The sequence below is a fragment of the Cebus imitator genome, unplaced genomic scaffold, assembly GCF_001604975.1.
Source record: "Cebus imitator isolate Cc_AM_T3 unplaced genomic scaffold, Cebus_imitator-1.0 Scaffold323, whole genome shotgun sequence".
NCBI lineage: Eukaryota > Metazoa > Chordata > Mammalia > Primates > Cebidae > Cebus > Cebus imitator.
Genome location: NW_016107638.1, coordinates 1,411,175 through 1,434,603, shown reverse-complemented (window position 1 = coordinate 1,434,603; position 23,429 = coordinate 1,411,175).

The window sequence follows — 23,429 nt, the reverse complement described above, 5'->3', positions numbered from 1 at the left end:
CCCAGTCTGAATTCCCTATGCAGTAACTCAGCTCCGGGGAGTTTCGGGACTATCCACCCAGCTCTGCTCTACTGTATTTAAGGAAACAAAAAGAGAGCTCCTCCCCAACCCCATCACGCCACTCGATATTTCTTCAGAGCCCGTTCCCTTCCTGATCACCGGAGGTTGCTCAGAAAGGCTTCCCTTTGGCTTCTCACAGCTTCTTTTTCTCCCTGAACTTCACAGGAAAGATTATGACGGTGCTACCTCAGAGCAGGAGCCGTGGTCCTCTGATTCTCTGTGGAGTGATGATGTCAGGTAGTGAGAGCGTTTCTTCTTTGTAAACCCTCCAAGGTCTGCGTCTCTTTGGGCACCGGCATGGTTGTGAGGCTCACACCCTGGCTCACCTCCCTTCTAGCACAGCAGGGCAGGAGTCAGGCTGACAGCCATGGCAAACAGCAGCACGTCTCCAGAAGGAATTGTGTGCATTGCACTTATTTCCCATTGTTGACTTCTACTTATAAAACATTACACTTATGGAAGTTAGCGATTCTACGAAGCTGGGAAGTCTACCTGTTGTAGACTTTACGACGTGATCCACTGTAAGATAAGTCATTATCTAATGCACCTGCTGGAGGATCTGTCGTCAACTCAGCCCACCGCCCTCCCAAGGTTGAGAACCACATGTCCCAGGATCCCTTTCCCGGCACAGTTCAGGCTAGAGCGTGCTAAAAAGGGGAATCCGTACAAGACACAGAAGGCACAAAAAAGTGAAAGCTTGTTTTCTCCAGGTGGGTGCAAGCAGACAAGTAGGCAGCGGAGGGATTCACAGTGGCTTCCGGACACACTACAAAACATTCACCGCACTGCAGTGAACTGAGGTGGTTGGTGGAGCTTGGGGGACCATCTTGGATCTTGTAATGGTCCTGGAAGGTCCTGGAGAATCACTGGCTTTGCTTCTGATGGAGGCGTTCAATGTCAGCTCCTCCCACCTTTCACCGCAACCTCTCTACACACTCTTGGAAGGATTTTTTAGGGAGTTGAAATAATTTGTGCTTCTTCTTTAACCAGTATTGGGGGTGGTTGGGTTGGGTAGTTATGGTGGGATATTAATGGGTCAAAGGTCCATCCTCATGCAAACTAATTTCTGTTGCCACCAGCAGCATCTTCAGGGGTCAGAAAGCACCTAGACACACATCATGTCACAGGAGGTCCAGTGCATGAGTGACCTGACACACCCACTCCACCAGGAACAAAGCATCTCAGCAGCCTCTTCATTGAAGGAGAGTCACTTGCACATGACTGGACACAGAGAGCGTCATCACGCTCTCAGCAATGGCCATTCCGCCTCAGCAATAGCACGATGGACCACACTGGTGTTGAGTGGAGACCGAAGGGAGCTCCAGTCAGGGGCAATGTGACGCTGAGGGCATGGACCCTGCAGGCAGGATCGGCCTGAGGAGCAGGGTATAAAACGCAGGGCTTACTATCAAAGATGACTTCCTATTGCTTTGCTGGAATGAAACATTAAAATTATCAAGTAGCAGTCACCAAACTTTCCTAACTATGAAAAATTGTGCTTTACAATTATCTCCCAGAAAGGTTTGCCTTTTAGGCACATTGTAGGATTGCATTTTGAAACTTCTTGGTGGGGAAGTGGGTCCAAGCATGATTAACTCTTACTCAGCACGGGCACCATGAAACCCTCCAGTCCTGTTTTTCTGCAGGAGACTGGCAACTCAAGGTGGTAGCTGCTCCCTCAACCCGGGTCCTCAGTGACTCTGATGAGAAAAGCAAGCCCTGCTGATCGGTTACAGACATGCAGCATGTACAAGCCATGAAAAGGTGTTTTTAAGCTACTGAGATATGGGGATTATTTGTTACCACAGCATAACCTATCCTATGCTGACTGATATAGGTATGTGTCCATGTTGCTTTTATATCAAATGCACTGATATTTGGCATTCTATTTTACTCTATTTCTTTTACCTGTAAAATATTGGCTGTAATCCAATGGTTTCATGACTCGTGATGGGTACGAAACACATTGTTGCAAATGTACATGTGTTTGTGTGATTGGTTGTTTGATCTCTGCCTCCCTGCCTAGGCCATAGCACCATAAGGCCAGTTGTATTTGGTGAATGAATGAATGAATGAATGAGTGAATGAATAAAATTATTCTATCTAATTATTTAGATGCTCTGACCCCACTGATGATGCCTTTCAACTTGGCCTATGAGCCCAACACAGACTAAGAAAATAAGCACCACCTCCCATGGGGAGAATGAGTAGGTTTATCACTGAGAAGAGGGCCATAGTGGGGCAGCAAGGCTCGGAAGACTATTGATAACAAGGCCCAGATTAAGCGGCTTTAATTTTCCCTATGGGTTTTACCGAATATCAAGAGAACAGAGCTTCTCCTGTTACTTTATCATCTTGCAATGCTCACGTTTAGAGCTTCTCTTGGAAATGAGCATACGCCGCCCTTTCTTGTGGGGAAATGGGCTTGGACCCATGTCCACACAGTAAGAAATTGAACATTAAGGTAATGTCAAAGCAAGTGAGGCTTAGAATGAAACCCATTCAATTATTGTAAGCTCTACTTTAATCTGAAAGAAGCTTCTTAATTGCCTTGGTTGCACTGCAGGTAATGGAAAGGTTAAATTGCCTTTAAGCTCTTATTTTATTCATTGTAAGATAACTAATTTCAAATATTGAACTTCCTTCAGAGAAACAATAAATTACTTTCTGAAATATAAATTATGCCAATAATGGATGAGCTGGATATAAATGGAATTCCAACATCTTTGGAATGTATTCGTGTGTGCATTTTTCTACAAATGGAAGAAAAGAGAATTACAACAGTGAAATAAAACAGTAGCACTGGCATATTATTATATGTTCTCTAAAGATATACAGTCAGTGTGTTGTATGAATTAAATGAACCACAGAGGCTGAATATCCTCAGGAAGATGAACCCTGGACTTTAAAATAAAAAGAGAAACATAAGCCCCATCTTACTTATAAAATACCTGTGTGCTACCACCTACAACATTCAAGGCAGCTCTGCTCTGAGCTCCCCAAGAAGAGACTGCAGAGCTAGACACGTCCTAGTAAGGGCAAGTGAACAGTAAGAACACGTGAATGGTAAAGTCAGCAGCTTCCAGAAAACAGGCATAAGGAGGTTTCCATTTCATCTTGTTTTCTGAAAAAATACAGTGAGGATGCAAAAAGAAGATGTTCTTTAAGAAAGGTACCTGCACTTTGCCCCCTTCACTCCATGGATCTGAACAGAACTCAACAGTGGAAAACACCATGTCTTTACTTGGCTTGCAGGTAACAGCTGGCCATTTTGGACAGGCAAAAGTGAAGCCCAGATTCAATTCTAGCAATAAGAAGTGGAGACAGAGGTGACAATCTTGTCTGTCTAAAAATGTATTTTATCATCCAAGAAATATTTATGAAGTACCTGCCATATACCTGGCACTTCACACACTAGGGAAATGGCAGTACACAAAATGGACAAAAGTCTACATCCCATGGAGATTACCTTCTAATGTTAAAAAAAAATGATGCCATACATTGGCCTAGGCAAGGATTTTTTGCATAAGAACTCAAAATCACAGTCAACAAAAGTAAAAATAAACAAAAGGTATTATATCAAAGTAAAAATCTTCTGCACAGCCAAGGAAACAATGGCGTGAAAAGACAGCCCGCAGGTGGAGAAAACATTTGTGACCCATGCACCTGATACACAGTTAGCATCCAGAACGTGGAAGGAACTCAAACAACTCAACCACCACAAAAACAAACACTATAATTAAAAATGACCAAAAGACCCGACTAGACATTTCTCAAAAGAAAATTTACAAATTACAAACTTACCAACAAGTATCTTTAAAAGGACTCAACATCGCTAATTATCAGGGAAATGTCAATCGAAACCACAATGAAATATCAGCTCATCCCAGTTAGAATAGATACTATCCAAAGGAAGAAAAATAAATGCTGTTAAGGCTGTGAAGAAAGTGGAACTCTTATGTGCTGTTAATGGGAAGGTAAATTAGTATAGCCATTACGGCCAACAGTATGGAGCTTCCCAAAAACTTAAAAACAGAACTAACATATGACTCAGCAATCCTACTACCAGATCTGTATCCACAGGTAATGAAATCAGTATGCTGAAGAGATATCGCACTCCCACGTTTATTGCAGCACTAGTCACGACAGCCAAGATATAATACCAGCCTAAATGTCCATCAGGGTTTTAAAAATGTGGTATGCCTGCATAGTATTCCATGGTATATAGGTACCACATTTTCTTTATCCAGCTTATCATTAATGGGCATTTAGGTTGATTCCATGTCTTTGCTATTGTGTCCTTTCCAGGGACATGGATGGAGCTGGAGGCCATTATCCTTAGCAAACTAATGCAGGAACAGAAAACCAAACACCACATGCTCTCACTTGTAAGTAGGAGCTAGATGCTTGAAGACATAGACACATAGAGGGGAACAGCACACACTGAGGCCTACCAGAGGGTGGACGGTGGGAGGAGGGAGAAAATCAGGAAAAATAACTAATGGGCACTAGGCTTAATACCTGGGTGATGAAATCATCTGTACAACAAACCCGCATGACACAGCTTTGTCTATGTAACAAACCTGCACATGCACCCCTAAACTTAAAATATAAGTTTGAAAATGTGTTCTGTATACACTACAGAATACCATTCAGCCATAAAGATAAATGAAATTTGTCATTTGCAACAACATGGGTGATGAGCCTGAAGGACATTATGTTACGTGAAATAAGCAGGGCACAGAAAGACAAATACCACATGATCTTACTCATACACGGAATCTAAAAGAGCTGATCTCATAGAAGTAGACAGTAGTATTTACCAGAGGCTAGGGGTACAATTCTTATGTGTCAATTAAAAATAAAATAAGACTAAACAAAAAGATAAGATGCCATAGTATGTTGGAAGGTGATAAGCGTTATGTAGAAAAATATATTGCAAAAAGGCAACGAGGAGTGTTGGGATGAGGGTGGGTCCTGGCCTTGGATAGGATGGTCAGGGAGGGGCCTACTGAGAGGGAGACATTCAAACAAAAACCTTATATTGATGCAGAAGACACCATGCAGAAATCTGAGGGAATGGACTTGCAGATAGATGCAGAGCTTTTGAAACTCAGTGCTATGTGAGGAAGCTGTCCTGTCTACTGTAAGACATCTAGCAGCGTTCCTGTCTTCTACCCACTGGGTGCCATAGCACCTCTCCCCCATTGTGACAAAAATATCTCCAGACATTGCAGAATGTCCCCCGGGCAGCAAAATCGCCTTTGGTTGAGAACCACTGAGCTAGGAAAAATAGCAAATGAGAAGGCGCTCAGTTGGAGACCTGCCGGTGTTTTCCAGGAACAAGGAGGCTGGTTTGCTTGGAATAGAGCAAGAAATGCATGAGAGATGAGGTCAGGGAGACCACAGGGGCCACATGCACAGGACCCATGGGCCACGCTGACACTGGCGTCTACTCCACATGAGATAAGAAGCCACGTTGGTGGGGGGAGGCTCTCAGTCTATGTCAGGGTACGAGCAGTGCTGGACATCTCTGCCCTCTAGGTCTCCTCTCTGCTTTTCCCTGCCCTGCTCTGCACCATCACCAATTGCACCCAAGGGCTCTGGCTTCCTGTCAGACTTGGCCAGCGGTAGCCAGAGAGATGCCCTCTCTACAGCCCCACTCTCTGGCTCTGGCAACCACCTCCTTCTTGGGCTCTTCAGGTCTAAGGTAGTAATGGCTCCCCAGTGTTAAGGCCCTCAAAGCACTGCGCCATGCGTGCCCTTGCTTTCTCTTGCTCCTGTCTACCTTAGTGGGTATCTATGTCACATGCCTTCCGTGTTCTTCTAGGACTCGGATGAATGCAAAATTCATGAGTAAACCTAGAAAAGAACAAAAGGTCAGCCCACTCCCCAGGCTTCCCGGGGTTCGGTCCAGCTATGGGGACAAAGTTTATGTCTCCATTTTGCCTGGATGCATCTAATTTCACAGTTGTCTCAAAAAAGCAGACAGACCCACACAACAAAAGAACATGCTTGGGTTTTAAAATAAACTTTGTTAAACAAAAAGGCTTGAAACAAACTTTGTAGCTGGAGGCTTTCTGCCTTATTTACAGGCACCACAAACACCATGGAAGCTGTTTCCAAGGTTTGCAGCCTCCCAAGCTCCTGCAGAGGCTGGTGACGGGTCTGGCAGCTTATCTGCGATCTGGGGGAGGGCAGAGTGTTTCCATTGTGTGCCTGCAGAGTTCTAATTCCAAACTCCACCACCAGTAGCTCAAAAAAAACAAAAGCAGAAATTAGAGTGACCTCAGCTAAGCAGGTAACTTGGGAAGAGAGATTGGAAAGGAAGGTTTAAGAAAATAATCTAACAGTCTAAAGTCCAATAAAGTAAATATAGACCAGGCATTTATTTTTTGTTTTTGTTTTTGTTTTTTTTTTTCCCCTAAATCATATAAAGAAAGTCAAGGAGCAGGAGGGAAATCTAGGTAATATACTCACATAAAGAGTGTTGAGGCCAGAGAAATGTGGACAAGGCAGGGCATGAGAAAGTTTCATTCAATCCACCTGGTAGTGTCTGAATGTTAGAATTCTAGACTTCCACATCTGAGGGCTGGAGTAGATGCACTTTTCCCTATTCCTCCTGCTAAGTAGAGCTAACATCCATGCTTTACATTATCTGTAAAGCAAACAGAAACCAAGGAACAATATCTCCGGTTTATTTTTGCCTCATGTAATCCAAATTGAGTGCTATAGAAGCTGATGCTTCAGAAACACCAATGGATGCAGATGAAAAAGGCCCTAAGTCTACTTTTTTAAACCCCAAACACTAGGAAACAAACTGACTAGCCAGACAGAAAAGTTTTAGATGATTAATACGCTTCTTCAATCATATACCACCGGAAAAACGATGACCCATGCCTACCACCACCAGCCAAGATTGAGCCTGGACCTTCTCCACTAGTCCCGATGAAGGAGACCAACCTTCCCATGGTGTCAGTGGGAGACAGCTGAAGAGCAGCAGTGAAGCCCACTGTCCCCTTCCAGTGAGAGTGGTGCTGTCAGTGGAGGCCTGGCAGAGAGTCTGAACTCCCAACCTCACCCAGCAGCAATGAGGAGCCCCTCTCCCCAAGTGTCAAAGGAGACAGGGTGAGGAACCTGGATAGAATAAGGCAGCACTGTTCTCCTCCATCCATCAAAACAGAATGACGTCAGAGAAAGCTGCTGAAACAAGGTTAATATCCAGAGTCCTATAGCATAATGCCAAAAGTAAGCAGGTTTCCATTTTTAAAGTCTTTCATTATACCAAGAATCAGGGAACTATCAACTTGAGAAAGTAATGAGAAATTACTCATTACTTTCATTGATGTTCACATGTAGATGACACACAGAATTACATGGCTATGACTTTAAAACAGTCATCCTAAAATTACTTTAATAAGTGATTGAAAGCACACTTGAAGCAAATGAGAAATAGAAACTTTAGCAAAGAAATAGAAAATATCAGCAAATAAGTACAAGATAAACAGAAGAACCAAATAGAAATTTCAGAACTCAAAAATAAAATAACTGAAATAAACAGCTCAATAAATAGGCTCAACAGCAAAATAGAGGTGACAGAGGAAGAATCAATTAGCTGTTATGTAAGACAGAACAACAGAAATTGCTCAATCTGTTCAGAGAGAAAATAGACTATTTTTTTTTTTAACGTGAGCCCAGAGACACATTGGAACTATATCAAGAGATTTAACACTTGTGTCTTTGGAGACTCAGAGGGGACAAGAAAAATGGTGAGGTTGAAAAGGTACTTTAAGAAAAAATGCCTTAAAAGGCTCCAAAATTTGGCAAAAAGAAAGAAAGAGAAAGAGAGAGAGGAAGGAAGGAAGAAAGGAAGGAAAGAAGGAAGAAAGGAAAGAAGGAAGGAAGGAAGGAAGGAAGGAAGGAAGGAAGGAAGGAAGGAAGGGAGGGAGGGAGGGAGGGAGACAGGTTCATGACTCATTTGACCCCAAACAGGACAATCTAAAGAATTCCACCTTATTAAAGTGCATTATAGTCAAACTTCTGAAAATGAAAGAGAAAAAAATCTAGAAAGCAGTGAGAGATAAACAATACCTTTTATAAAACGAGAAAACAATTTGAATAAAAAAAAGCTTTCTCACCAGAAACCACAGAGGTCAGAAGAAGAAACTAGCAAAACCTTTTTCAAGAAAATAACTGTCAAATCAGGATTCTCTATCCATTTAAATATCTTTCAGAAATGAAGGAAATTCAAAACTAAGTGAATCTGTTGCCAGCAAAGCAGTCCTAAAAGAATGACTAATGAAAGTTATCTTAACAGAAAGTGATAACAGAAGAGATCTTAGAATATCAGAAAGGAAGGAAATATCAGAACAATGGAAAGAAGAAAAAATGGATAGGTATAAATAATAAAGGCTTTCCTTCTCCTGAGTTTTCTAAATTATATTTGATAAATGGAGCAAAAATTGTAACACTGACATGGTTTCCATCTCATGTAGAGGAAGCATTTAAGATAATTATATATGAATATGGGAGGATAAAGGACATGAAGAACATGAAGGGAAGTAAGGCTGACTTCAATGGGTAAAACCAGTAGACTGTGGCAAGTTGTGTATGTAAAATAAAATACCTTGAGCAACTGCTAAAGTCTACACAGTGTCATTCATTAAAAAACACTATAGAGAAATCAAAACAGAATTTTAAAAAATATTTAAGTAATTCACAGGGAGTCAGTAAAAAGGAGACAGAAACAAAAATAAGAACAGAAATTACAAACAAAAAACAAAATAAAATGGAAGGTTTAAGCCCTAATATCAGTAAAAGATGAGTTAGCAGATGAGTCTTCAAAGGCATACAAAGTGATGTATGGACTTTGGAGACTCAGAAGTGGCGGGGAGTGGGATTGGGGAATGGGATAAAAAAATTACATATTCGGTACAGCATACACTACTCATGTGACAGGTGCACAGAATCTCAGAATTTGCCACTGTATAATTCATACCATGTAACTGAAAATCACTTTTACCCTAAAAGCTATTGAAATGAAAAAAAAAAAGAAAAGAAAATTAAAGACAAATTAGCAGAATGGATTTATTTAAATGACCCAATGCTATGCTGTCTATAAGAAATTTATTTCAAATATAACTACATAGGTAGGTTGAAAATAAACAATAAAAACGATATGTTAAAGAAGCATTAATCAAAAGAAAGCAGATGCGCCTATGTGAATATCATACAGACTCTGGGGATAATAAATTTTCAAGGGACAGAGACATATAATGATAAAATTGTCAGTTCACCAACCAGATGGAGTAATCCTAAATGTTCATGCATCAAACAGCACAGCTGCAATACACGTGAAACAAAAACCAACAGCATTAAAAGGAGAAATAGATAAAACAACAATTATAGTTGGAGACGTTGACAACCTCTCTCAACAACTGATTGAAAACTAGGCAGAAAACCAGAAAGTATACAGAATCAACAACATCATCAACCAACTGGATCTAAATGACATTTGTAGGATATGCCAACCACCAAGAGCAGAATGCATGTTCTTTTCAAGTGTTCACCAAACAAATACCAAGATGGGCCATTTCCTGGGACATAAAACAAACCTCAACAAATCTCAAAGAATTGAAATTATACTAGCTGCATTTTCTGAGCACAGTGGAATCAAACTAGAAATCAGCAACAGAAAGGTAATGGGAAATTCTCTACACACTCAATACACTGAGAAAATCTCAAAGGCTATCAAAAAATACATTGGGCTGAATGAAGTGAAAATAAACATGTCAGAATGTGTGGCATGCAGTTAAAGCAGTGCTGTGAGTAAAACTTATAGCACTAAATATTTTATATCATGGAAAAGGAAAAGTCTAAAATCGGTAATCTAAGTTTCCACTTCAATAACCTAGAAAAAGTAGAACAAAGTAAACATACATCAGGCAGAAAAAATGATAAAAAAGTAGAAATCAAAGAAATGGAAAACAAAACTAAATAAAAAACAGTAGTGCAAATCAATGAAACTAAGGGCTGGTTCTTTGAAACAACCAATAAATGTGACAAACTTCTAGAAAAACCGTCAGGGAAAACAGAGAAGACAAAAATCAGCAATATCAGGAATAAAGTAGGGACTAAAACTACAGATTCTGTACACAGAAAAAGGGTTATGAGAAAACACTACAAACAACTACACACATACATCTGACAACTTGGATGAAACGGAATTTTATGTATGACCAACATTGCTGCCTAATAAAAAGAAGAAAGAGCTTTGTGCCTATGTGATGAGATTATATCTTAATGTACAAATTTTTGTCTTTCATAAGTATTTTCTTCACCTTTCATTTTCTCATCCTTCTAAGTAGCTGTGAATGCCATAGACAGCCCAGTGGTCAGCAATCTCTGATGACCCTGAGAATCTGCCCTGCAACATATCTTCCTGCCCACTCCACCATCATCCTAGAAAAACTGTATTTTGGTATAAATTTAAGGGGTACAATTACAATTTTGTTACATGGCTATATTACGTAGTGGTGAAGTTTGGGCTTTTAGTGCATCTATCATCTGAATTACATATATTGTACTCATTAATTTCTCATCCTTCACTTTCCTTCCAACCCCACACCCTTCCCAGTTTCCAGTGACTATTATTTTATTCTCTATGTCTATGCGTACACATTATTTAGCTCCCACATGTAAGTGAGGGCATGGGGTATTTGTCTTTCTGAGTTGTTTTACTTAGGATAATGACCTTCCGTTCCATTCACCTTGCTACAAAAGACATAATTTTATTCATTTTCGTGGCTGGATAGTATTCCATTGTGTATATACACCACATTTTCCTTTTCCAGTTATCTGCTAATGGACACTTAGGTTGATCCCACGTTTCTGCTATTGTGGATGGTGCTGTGTTAAACATACAAGTGCAGATATCTTTTTTATAGAATGATTTTTTTCTTTGGGTAGATGCTCAATGGTGGGATTGTTGGATCAAATGGTAAAGTTCTATTTTTAGTTCTTTGAGAAATCTCCATACTGTTTTCCATAGAGGTTGCATTAATTTACATTCCCACCAACAGCATATGAGCATTACTTTTTCTCTGCATCTTTGCCAACATCTGTTATTGTTCTTATTTTTAATGATAGCCATTCTGACTGGCATAAGATGATATCTTACGGGGTTTTAATTTGCATTTCTCAAATGATTAGTGATGTTGCGCATTTTTTATAAGCTTCTTGGCCATTTGTATGTCTTCTTTTGAGAAATGTCTATTCATGGCGTTTGCCTACTTTTTAATGGGCTAACTGAGAAAACTCAATGTCACATAGACATTTTGTTAGTTGGCCAAATACAAAGCACAGGATTTGGATTTTTGGACACTTTGAAGGAATGATAGATGCATGAAGAAAGAGCTTTATACACAGCCAAGGTGGGACATGACTCTTTGGAGATTGCCCAGCAGAATTTACAGCAGTAATACATCACCTCTCCATTGTGTTGATATAATACACTCTCCAACAGGGCACCCAAACCCTCAGGCATCAGAAATCAACACTATAAACCAGAGATCTGTAAGAGAGCAACTAATTTTCATTCTTTTCAGCAATATATATATATATATATATATATATATATATATATATACAGACACACATATATATGGTGTATCATTATTTAACATAATTATCAGCATTTTGCTAAATAGGTCTTCTTTCCTGCTTAGTGTTAAGTAAAATTAAATCAAGATGGTGCAGCAGGAAGACTATGGACTTTGTGTGGGATTCTCAAAGGATTGTCCTGACTTTATCGTTAATAAGCTACCTGGCCTTGGGCATAACCCAGCTCACCTGTGAAATAAACTGACAGTAAAAGGTTCTTCCAGATCTTCGGCTTGATAGACCTCTGACGATTCATATTCTTACATAAAAGCCTAGATTGCCTGGAATTATTCATTTCTGATGTCATCCATTCCCTGCTCAGAATCTATGCATTGTTGCCCACCGCTTTAAAAATCACAATCTAAATCCTTAGTCCCAGCTTCGCATCATGCAATGACCCTCAACACTGTCTTTCTTCTTTCCTAGTGACGGGTCGCCAGTCCCATTTTTCCTTTGTGCATGAATGAATATCTTCCTCTGTCTTGCTTAGTCATTCTTCAGTTCTCTAGTCTAATATTCCTTTTTCAGAAAGTCTACCCTGACAGCACAGAATGGATCAGCTCCCTGTGTTATATATAGGCTCTGGTACATGTTGTCACTTTTCCACATAGCATTAATGGCAGTTTGTGTTGTGGTGGGTTTCAGCAGGCGTATTTGGATATTGGCTCTCTCGTGCTAGATTGATAAGACTGCAAGCTCTTGAGAAATAAACGTGTCCATCTTTTTCACCATGGTACCCTGACCAGCATGGCACCTAGAGGATGAAAGGGAACAGGGATACAGAAAGTGGGGGAGTAGGGGCAGAGATGGGGGAAATAATCTTCTAGACAAAGGAAGCAGCAAATGCAAAGGTCCTGAGATACAACAGATGTGTTAGTGTGCAGACTGGGGAGTGACAGAGGCAAAATCCAGAGGAGGAGAGAAGCCAGGCGATCGCAAGGAGTCAGATCACTCGGTTAAGTACAATGGGCTGCCCCTCACTGATGGCAGAAAGAGATATGATTTGTGTTTCAAGGTTAAAATACCACTCTGTCTCTGTGTGAAAACTGGGTTGTGTGGAACATTTATAGAATCGGACAGCTGGTGAAGTTGCGCAGGTGAGAGATGGGCACTTGGGGAGATTGGTTATCAGTGAAGATGGAAAGAATTAGGTAGGTCAGGTTAGATTTCTGAGACCAAACCTATGAGACTTGTAATAGTTTGGCTGTTGGTGTCAGGGAAGGGAAGGATCACAGAAAACTTCTGAGTAACACCTTAACAATGAAGAGGCTTATGGTGCCACTTACCACATGGGAGAACCATGGGTGAAGGCCAGGTGATGGCATATATCATGCCTCATCTCCCACCCAAACTCAGGTGCTGAGGCCATAATCCCCAACACGACTGCATTTGGAGACAGGTTCTGTCAGGAAGTAGTTGAGGTTAAGTGAGGTCATAGGGTTGGGCCCCTAATCTGGTAGGACAGGTGCCTTGATAACAGAAAGAGGTCCCCAGGATGGACATGCACAGTGGAAAGACTGTGTGAGTATGCTAGTCACAGACACGCCTCAGGAGAAACCAGACCTGCTGACACCTCGACCTTGGATGACCAGCCTCAGAACTGTGAGAAAATAAAGTGACGGTGTTTAAACCACCCAGTCTGTGGTATTTTGTTATGGCAGCTCTAGAAGACACTTACATTGAGTCTTGGAGGAAAAAAATCTGTTTTTAATATATTTCATATAAAATATTTTCAAACAATCAAATGTTGATGAGAGCCTTACTATATATGAGATGCTCAGAGAAAGTCCTGGACTGTAAACAATAGGTTCTCAATGAATGATTGTCAAATGAATGCATGAACGAGCCATTACTAAAAAGTACCAGAGGGACAGGACATTTTCTTGCTGGTAAGTATGTGCTCCTGAAGGCCCTAGACCTTATAACCAGCCAAGAGAGGAACAAGTGAAACAGAGACCATCCAAGTGTGTCTTTCTCTTGAGTCTATCTATAATGGACAAGACTCAGTGAGAGCCAAATTTAAAAACAAAAACCAGAGGATGCTGTAGGATTCCATGCTGTCAGCACCCCAGCACAGGCAGGAGTGTAGCCGGCTTGAGGGACAGGCATGGTGACACTCAACTCGCTTTTATTCATTCATGGTTCCATGACTGGTCAGTAGCACAGGGGTCTGTCTCTTCCTAAACTTCAAGCAGTTCTTTACTTGTGACTTGAACTGAAGACTGAAAGATACAATAATCCTCTAGGAAAACCTGTTGTGTCCCTTCTTCAGAGAAACGGATTGGGCCAACTGAAGCAAGGAGAGAACATAGAACAGTGGTCCCCAACATTTTTGGCACCAAGGGACGTTTCACAGAAGACAGTTTTTGCACGGACCAGGCAACAGGGATAGTTTCAGGATAATTCAAGCACATTATACTGATTGTGCCCTTTATTCCTGTTGCTCTTACATTGTAATATATAATGAAATAATTCTACAACTCACCATCATGTAGAATTAGTGGGCGCCATGAGCTTGTTTTCCTGCAACTAGACGGTCCCATCCGGGGGTGACGGAGACAGTGACAGATCATTAGAGGCATTAGATTCTCACAAGGACCCAGCAACCTCGATCCCTCACATGCGCAGTTCACAATAAGGTTCATGCTCCTATAAGAATTTAATGCTGCCACTGATCTGATAGGAGGCACAGCTCAGGCAGTAATGCCAGTTCCTAACAGACCAAAACCAGTTCATGCCCTTTGGGTTGGGAACCCCTGACACAGAAGGTGATAAAGTAGCAGAATAGTTACAAAGCTTAAGAACACAGTTTCAAAGAGCAGGAGCTAAGGAGATGACTGGCCGTCTTCTTAGGGTGTGATGACTGCAATAAGTCTGTTTTCCATTCTTGCATCACTCTGCTAAAGACTCAAAGTTCAGAAAGAGCTGATAAGGCCAGAATGAATTATAGACTCACTTTTGGTGGGGGAGTGCTAGGATCTCTGACCAACTGTCCCCCACACATGACTACAGGCAATAAGTGAAAGCTCATTCTTCAAAAAATACACTGGAGTGTCACTCCCACAAGAAATCGAATGGACTCAGGCGGGCAAAAATAGGTTGTTCATGCCACCCAGGAGACGGGCAAGTGGGACGCATTATGTGAGCAGGTCAGCTGGCCACACCACGGCAGCACAGTTATGAGTGAGAGACAAACACGCTCGATAGCTTTGCTGGCTAGGACAGTGACTGAAGATGAGTCAGTGACTTGCATAGCACTGATGGAAGCTGTGGGAAAAGGCAAGGAGGAAAAGGGAACAGCAGAAGGACAGGGCTGTCTTATATCCTGGGGAGGAGAGGTGGCAGCTCCTCAGGAACCTGGTTTATTGCTGGTGCTGTTGCTGCTTTTCTACCCGACTATCAGATGAAATAGCTACTTTATTCCATATGTAAACCATCCATGAGTCAAAAATGGAGATAGGAATGGAATTGGGAATGAGGCTGCAGATTAAGATACACATGAATGGGGAGAAATGTACAGACACGGAGAATGTGCAGTAATACACATCAGTCAGCTCCTCCCTTCCCAGCCTCCATCTCCCCTTCCAGGAACAGGACTCCACTGTTGGTCCACGTAGCTCCAGGGGGGCAGCCTACATGAGGAGGCAGCCTGGTTCACTGCTGAACCCCCAAACCTAGAAAAGCACCCAGAGCTAAACAAGAATTTCTTAAATTTCCTTGATGAATACCAAGATTAACAAATTGTAAACCACATGAATCATGAATTCTTAAATGATTCCTCTTTGGCTGTTTCTATAAGTCATGAACTCCTCTTGTAGAAGGCTTTCACCTCCGAGCCTGTGGAACAAAGATTCTTACTGTTATTCTTCCCACAGAGCTACTGACAGCTCTATTAGGGCTTGATTCAGAAAATAATTACACGCTGGTTTCCACTCCACCAAAATCCAAAGGAGTCCGTTTGGCAGGCGCCACAGCCTTGTCGGTCTGGACACTCACTGTTTCTTCTCCCCGCTTGAGTTAATCCCTCAATTGGCAAAATGCAGTGCTTTATTGTTGGAGTTATTTATTTCACAAGTCCTGGAGAAGACAAGCAACGCCAAGCTGATTTTGTCCCTGGCCAATTATCTCCAACGAGGCTGCAGAGCTGGCCTCTGTGCCCAGCCAGCCTTGTTCTGCTTCCTGGCCTCTGCTTCTAGTGTGCTCCATCATGGGTGCAAAGGTTGGGTCCAGCCATCAGCTGAGGGTGAAGGAGCCTATTCGTCTTCTCAGGTGAGCTGAAATTGAGGTCAGGCCTGGACGCGAGGTGGCTAATTAGAAGCCCAGCTGCTGAGAAAACTAACTGCTGAAGTGTTCGGTGGTTCTGAGTGTGGGCAGCTCCCCGGGGTATGTAAGGGCTGCTGGACTCTTGCTGACCACAAACAGCTCGGTTCCACCCCAGCCAATAGCCCCTACCCACTGAGCAATATTTTTTGCAAAGGAAGATTTTTCTTCTCACTGTGGTCATTTTGCTCAGGGGCGCGGTTCTGCTTTTGTAGTGCAGAACAGTTCTCCACTGCCAAATCCGGTCCTGTAAGCTCCTTCTAGCTCAGCCAATTTAAGAAATTAAGTGACGGAAATGAAAATAGGAGGAAGGGAGAGAAACATGTTGTGAAGAGGAAAAAAAAAAAAAAACACAAGCATCACGTTTTTTCCCTTTCTTTGAATATCCTGAAAATTGCAAAAAACGTGTTTTTATGGGTGTGTGTGAAGTCGGTGAGACATTCCTCTCTCAGTAATTTGAATCTAAACAGCACATTGCTTTCAAGTCCATAATAGCTGAAATCTGAGGAGCCGCTGCATATGTATGTTTTAAAAAGCTGCAAGTATTTGGAAAAATAAGCGTCTTTGTACCACGTGCCACCTCTGAATAAGAAAGAAGCTTTGAGGGCAGATGCAAAAGCCACAGGAACGTCCTGCAGAAGAGGGCAGTGGCAGGGAATGTACCTGAAGCTCAACTGCGCAGGAAACCAAGAAAAGGGAGCTGGCCCATGAGCTCTGCCTGGCCAGAGCCAACGGATGCAGACATTTCCCTCTCCCGCCGGCACCCTCTGCTCTGTGGGAGATGGTAGGCAGCCAGAGTCTTCAAAGGAACATCAATGATTGGCCCTCAACTCAGTATCAACTAGAAGCCAGGATGGCTAATTTGTTTGGCTCATTCTCTGAGACCCTCTAACACTCAACAAAGGAAGCCTGAGACGTTTTCAAATGAAGTCCCAGAAGAGAGAATAAAGTATCTAAATCATCAAAGATTTCCAAGGAATTCCGCTTAAGAGTTTGGGGGTGGCTGGGCAAGGTCTAAAATGACTTTAAACCTTGAATGGGGAGAATGGGGAAAAAAGAAAAGACCAAAAGGAAAAAATCTAGTCTCACTTAAATTTTTTTTTTTGCCTTTGTTATTTTTTTTTCTAATCTGCATTCCCATGTTTATTGCAGCATTATTCACAATAGCCCAAATCTGGATTCAACCTATTTCTTTCCTTTTAAATGACTTAACATACAATTTCATAAGATAATAATTATAAAACTGTATTGATAGCTTTATACCAGGAAAGATGTTATATTGATGACAATGATAACACAAGGATTCATCTGTCTCTCCAGGTTTGGGGCCAAGAAGTTCATCCTGTGACCTAAATTCCTTCATGGATAGGAGCAAAGTTGTTGATTTTCCAGTTTGTTCACCCGTTTTCCTTGTTATAAGAACAAGAGTGATGACTTTCAAGCTCTTTACCTGTCAGGCCAAGAAACAGAAGCCTTTGTGCTTTTAAAGAAACCATGTTCTGAAGGAAGAGACAACGTCTGAGGTGGAAACTCAATTGGCATTTATTTGCTTTGCAGGAGGAAGGCTGGTGACTTAAACCCAACTTGCAATAGTGTGGGGATCTTTTCGGTAAACATGCTAATGAAAAGAGAAAAGAGAAATGAAGCTCACTTTCACTTGGTAGCAACCCAAATATCAGCTTAGTGACCAACTGGCTTCTAAGTACTGGAATCGGCCGGCATTTCCCTTCTCTCCCTGTAAATTAAAGACTGAATTCATAAATGAATAATTAAATCCATAAAAGTACACCTCGGCTGAACAATACTGCCGCCTTTGTGGAGGGTCTTTTTAGTTAGGTTAATCTCATTTTGATTTCATTAACACCATTCTCTCCCCAGTGGTCCCTATCTTTTGTCAGAGGCAGGACACAGAAAACTAACACTTTGCTCTGTGAATTTTGCTGCCTTTCTGTTTATTTTGAAAGCCTTCATGAAATAATTATTTCACTTCTACCACCAAGGCCCAAACTTTTATAATATCTCCAGAACATCAATCACATAGCGATTTAAAAACCATAATAATGCTTATCACTTTAGTTTCCTAGACTACTTCAATATCACTCATTTGGAAAAAAGCAAAACCAAGTACAGATTGAATATCTCTAATCCCAAAACCCAAAATACTTCTGACCCCAAGCATTTTGGATAAAAGATACTCAACCTGTGCTCTTCAAATTTTCCCACCACGTATGTGATCACAGTGAAATTCTGTTTTTTCCCCCGTTAAAAGCCTACAGCATATGCAAGTTAACCACAAATCCAGGGGACTCCATGAAGTCAATGAGCTGAAATGCTGTCAGACAAGTGGCACACAAACATTAACTACCTACTTAATTATGGAGAACACAGAACAGCAGACTCCTCTAGAGGTTATTAGTGACTGTGACGCTGCCATCTTTAATTATGCCTCTGCTGTCTATTCCAGAACACTGACTCTTTAGAAGAGTAATGCACAGAAATTCTTTATTAATCAGCAGTGGGAGATGCACTCGCCCAAATAGTTCTGTTTTGCTAATGTGTTTACTTCCAGAGCCTTGAAACCTATGAAGAAATCTGCCCACAGGAAAACTCACTGACTCATAACACCAGATCGACTTTAATGATGGTAGAAAGTTTTGTGGTTACCAATTACCCAGGGCATAGCCTTCTAAGAAATGGTTGGGGGAGGGAAGAGAAAGCTGAATCCATGAACGTATTTAGACTGTCTGTTGGATAATTGCATGAATAAATTTTTCTGCAGTTGAGTTGGAGTTGAGAGGATTTGCTGTTGCACAGGTGGACGGAGTCACACCAGGATGCCATAGACTCTATTCACACCTAAGACTCTCATCATCAGTTAAGTGGAAGCAGGTGAAAGGGGAAAAAAATCAATGATAACTTACCTATTCAGAACTTATGAGAGCTTTTTATAGCGATCATGTGCATCAAAGAAGGTAGAAATAAAATGGGAGATAGGTGGACTTCATGGGAAGATGACTTTAATTCTGTCAGAGGAACAAGAAAAATGGTCCTCTCTGAAAAGGTAACAAATTAACAGAAAATACAGGACATGACCATTTGATAGTCAAAGCCCCAAGGCACTCTTGGCTCTCATGCCCAAGTCTCAGTTTACTTAAGGCCGCCATGCTGTGGGGGAAGCCCCATGTAGGTGTTTCTCCCAGTAGTTTAGTTCTTCATGTGTTTGCAGCTTAGGCAACACACTGAGAGTGAAGGGGCCTTCAGGTGACTTGATAATTTCATTTCCTAGATGGAAGTCTTTCCAGCTAAGGCCAGGGCATTATGGGACCCCCAAGATGCCCTGTCCAAATTTCTGACCCATACATCCCATGACCATAATAAAAAATAACTGAAGTGCTGAGTTTTGCCGTAAACTGCCATGCAGAAATTGCATCTGGAAAACAGGGGTTTCAAGTCTTGATCTGACGGAAGGAGCTGAGGTTGTTTTGAAGAACTTTGCAGTGTGTCTTCAGTTCCCAGGCCGGTCATTTATAAATTTAAATGATAAAAATTGAGAAGATAGGGAATTAGTTCAAAACAACTTTTAGCCCTCTAAAATATTCTTTGGGGATATTCAGGGAAATTTAAATATAGATTAGATAATAGGAGATATGAAATTTCTGTTATTCTGGTAAAGAGTGACAATTATACATGGAAAATATCCATTACTGTTTTTAGGACATGTTTCTGAATGATCAAGAAATAAGGCACCCTGTGTCTTGATGTCTGCACTTGAAAGTGATGTCTGTCACTTTCAAGTGTCTCAATATCAGCAAAAAATTAGGAAGAGAAGAAGTAAACATGGCAAAAATGTAGCAATGATTGAATCTAGGTGGAGGATATTTTGATGTTCAGGCAGCACTCTTTCTCTATTTCATAGGTATGAAAATGTGAAAGAAAAAAAGTGGGAGGGGAGAAGAATTTTTCATTGATCTCTCAGAATTGTGAGAAGTAGATGAATGAAAAAGACTGCAGGACAGAAGACTGAAAACTCATAGAATTCCTGTCAGTCCTGGTCCAATACACTGATCAGTGTATCTAGAACCAAGATGACAGGAAATTAGCTATATTGATGACACCTGAAATTCAGCAAAATAGGCAATTAGTTCAATAATACTGATCAAAACAGAGCCAGGTCTTTATCTCTACTCTAATGATTACATGATAGCAAACCTGAAAGCCTACAGGGACTAGGAAAATCCATGAATGCAGAAACTCAGAAGGTCTAAGATGATAATGAATGAAAACAGCAGGGGCTTCCTGGACCCAGCTCCAGCCCACTGTCACCATCCAGGGACAGGAGCCAAGTGTTCTCTCATCTTCCAATGTTTTTCAAAGCCAAAAAATGGGGATTATTATGTAAGACCTTATAGTTTCTAAATGCTGACAATGAGTTTAAAAATGTGAAAATACAGTAGAAGCCAAATAAAATGCAACTCCACGTCTCCTTCAGCCCAGAAGCTTTAGTTTGAGACTTATGCTACATTGCATTGTAGCTGACTGATTGATTACACTTTTTCCCCCGTCACGGTATTTTTTGATACAGCTAAAATGCAACCTTTCAAGGCTGAAGTGGTGATTGCATTGGTGTGACACCCTGCTGTCCCCCAGTGATGGCACCTACCTCTCTGCAGTTATACTCTGCAGAATATAAAGTGTCCTCACTATAGGTCCAGGACTCTGCTTCCCTCTATAATGTCTAGGATGCTGCCCTCCTTCCCTGAGGGTTTACTTACATCCTGGCACCAGCCAGGGGATGCTTCCCCCACAGTGTAACTTCAGTCGTTAGGAGACAGATTGATGCCATTGCTGTGGAGTGGTCGTTGAGCGATGGATTGGAGGAAGGACAGCAAGGCTGATGTTTATGTGGATGACTAGCAGAGAACGGGCTTCCTGGAGAGGCTGTGTCTAGCCCTGCCTGTGTTTCTCAAAGCCGTCTCTCCCTTGTCACATCTCTTTGCTCTTTTCTCCTTGATGCCATTCTGTTGTGGGGAAATACTTTCTAGTCTTGAGAGAAGGAACTCAGGATGTCATTTATTGTGTTTATTTTATACCTCAATTCCTCTTAGAGCCCAGCTTCTAAGGTTCAAACTTTTTTTGCGCCAGTACATTTCTTCTTTGAATTAATGCCAGTTGCATAGACGCCCCCCACCATCAACCAGATGAAAAATAATGCCAAGTATAAAACGATAGAAAATAGCACGGAGAAAAAAAGATCAATATACTAAATATGACAATATTTCTTACAACAGAAACAGAATAGATGAAAATAGGAAATTATAAAAGTAGGAAAATAAATTCAGGGAAAAGATTAGTCTGTTAAAAAACTCACTTCAGTTATTTTGGAGAGGGCCATCGATTTAACTCAGAGCTTCTCAGAATCTGTATTCACCATGAGAGCCCACCTGTACAAACGTCAGACTTCATGCCAAATGCAGATACCCCTCCGAATGAAAGTCAGGTTCCAAACAGGTTGTCTGAGGAAAACATCAGGGAGATGGAGCCATGTCATAGTTACATCTTGCTCCCTTTGTGGCTGCTGTTCTTGTGCTGCTGTTAATCTCTAATTGGAGAGCAACGGTCAAACCAATGATCCCTACGGCATCAAACCAATGACCGTTGCTCTCCAATTGGCATAGCAAGAGAGTCTCTTTTCTCTAGACTCTGCTAGAACAATGGTCATAGCAGAGTCCAGAGATAAGAGACGGCTTGGTCTCCAGCACCATTTGGCAGCAGAGTAGAACGGAGGAAGGGCAGCTCAACAGTCAGGGCTATGAAGCCGTTATGTATGCTATGCTTCCAATGTATGTGTCCCTCAAAATTTCATATGTTGCAACATAAACCTCAAGATGATAGTATCAAGAGGCTGGGCCTTTGGGGGTGATTAGGTCATGGGGGTGGAGCCTTTATAAATGAGATTCATGCCCTTATAACAGGGCTGGAGGAAACTGGCGAGGCCCCGTTGCCCTTCTGCTCTTCTTCCGTCATGTAAGGATGCAGCAACCAGGCACCATCTCGGAAGCAGAGAGCAGCCCTCACCAGACACCAATGCTGCTGGCCTTGATCTTGGACTTCCCAGCCTCCAGAACCATGAGAAATAAATTTCCATTGCTTATGAATTACTCAGTCTGTGGTATTTAGTTGTAGCAACATGAACAGACTAAGACAGGGTATGTGTCCATATTGGGATGCCTCAGTTCAATGATCTAACCAGTTCAAACCTGGGCTTATCAATCTACATTGTGACTGACATTCTATGGTTTTGCTAATGAGGAAATGTACTGATCAGTAAATATGGTTTGTGGGATATTAGCAGATCTGATCTAACTATAGGAGTGGCACAGCTTGTTTAGAGGTGGAAGTAGAAAAATTTCTGTGAAATCAGCACTTTTCTCAAGGTGCTAGAATCAAGGAAATTTACACATATATTCACAAGCCACACAGATGGTTCCCATGTGCATTTTTAAGATGTAGAGCTGTCCTGATAGTTATAATATCTCTTTGGAAGCTACAGATTTAGGGTAGAAAGGAATCTTTTCCTGTGGCTCTTGGATGTGAAACTTACGGTTCCATTTCCTATTGAGCAATTATAAATGAACCTTATGGGAATTACTATTTTAAAAAACAGATGCTAGGTTCCATTAAGATAAATATATAGGTATTATTGCTTCTCTCCCATGTGCTGTATCTTTTTGCTTTGTTTTGTTTTCTGAAGCTGTTACTTAAAGATTCACCAGGACCTCAGAAACTTGTCAATAATAAGCCTTTTCATTTGCTTTCACAAGAGCATGCAACACTACCAAGATCATAAATAAGCTGCCTCCTGTCCCTGGAAGTCTCCCAGATCGTCTTCCACTTTTCCTTCTTTCCCTGCTGACCTTTTCTTTCTGGACCATGGCTCTAACCTCAGGCTCTTAGCCCTGACTCAGAAGTTTGGTTGGGAACAACAGTTTGGACCCCCCTCTATGGCCTGCCCCCAACCATGAACGCCTGCCTGCTCCTGTACTTCTCCAAAGCATGTCACCTAAGGACACTAACACCAGGTGGCCCATGGGCTATCACTGAGGTGCCCTTGAGTGCCTTAGTGATGCAACTAAAAACATATTATTTAAATGACACAAAACAAGAAGAGGTAAGAAATCAATTTGATTCTCCAATATCCTAAACACACACGTGCGCATGCACACACGCACACATACAATTTTCCTCCAGTGCAAAGTTTTCTATCAGCAGGTAGAGGTGGTAAAGCCTCTTCATTCAAATACACGTAAAGTCAAGATGCTGAGGCTCCAACCCACCTCAGGTTCGGGGGAGGCCAAAAAATGCCATGTTGGCTGAGGAGAGGGCATGGG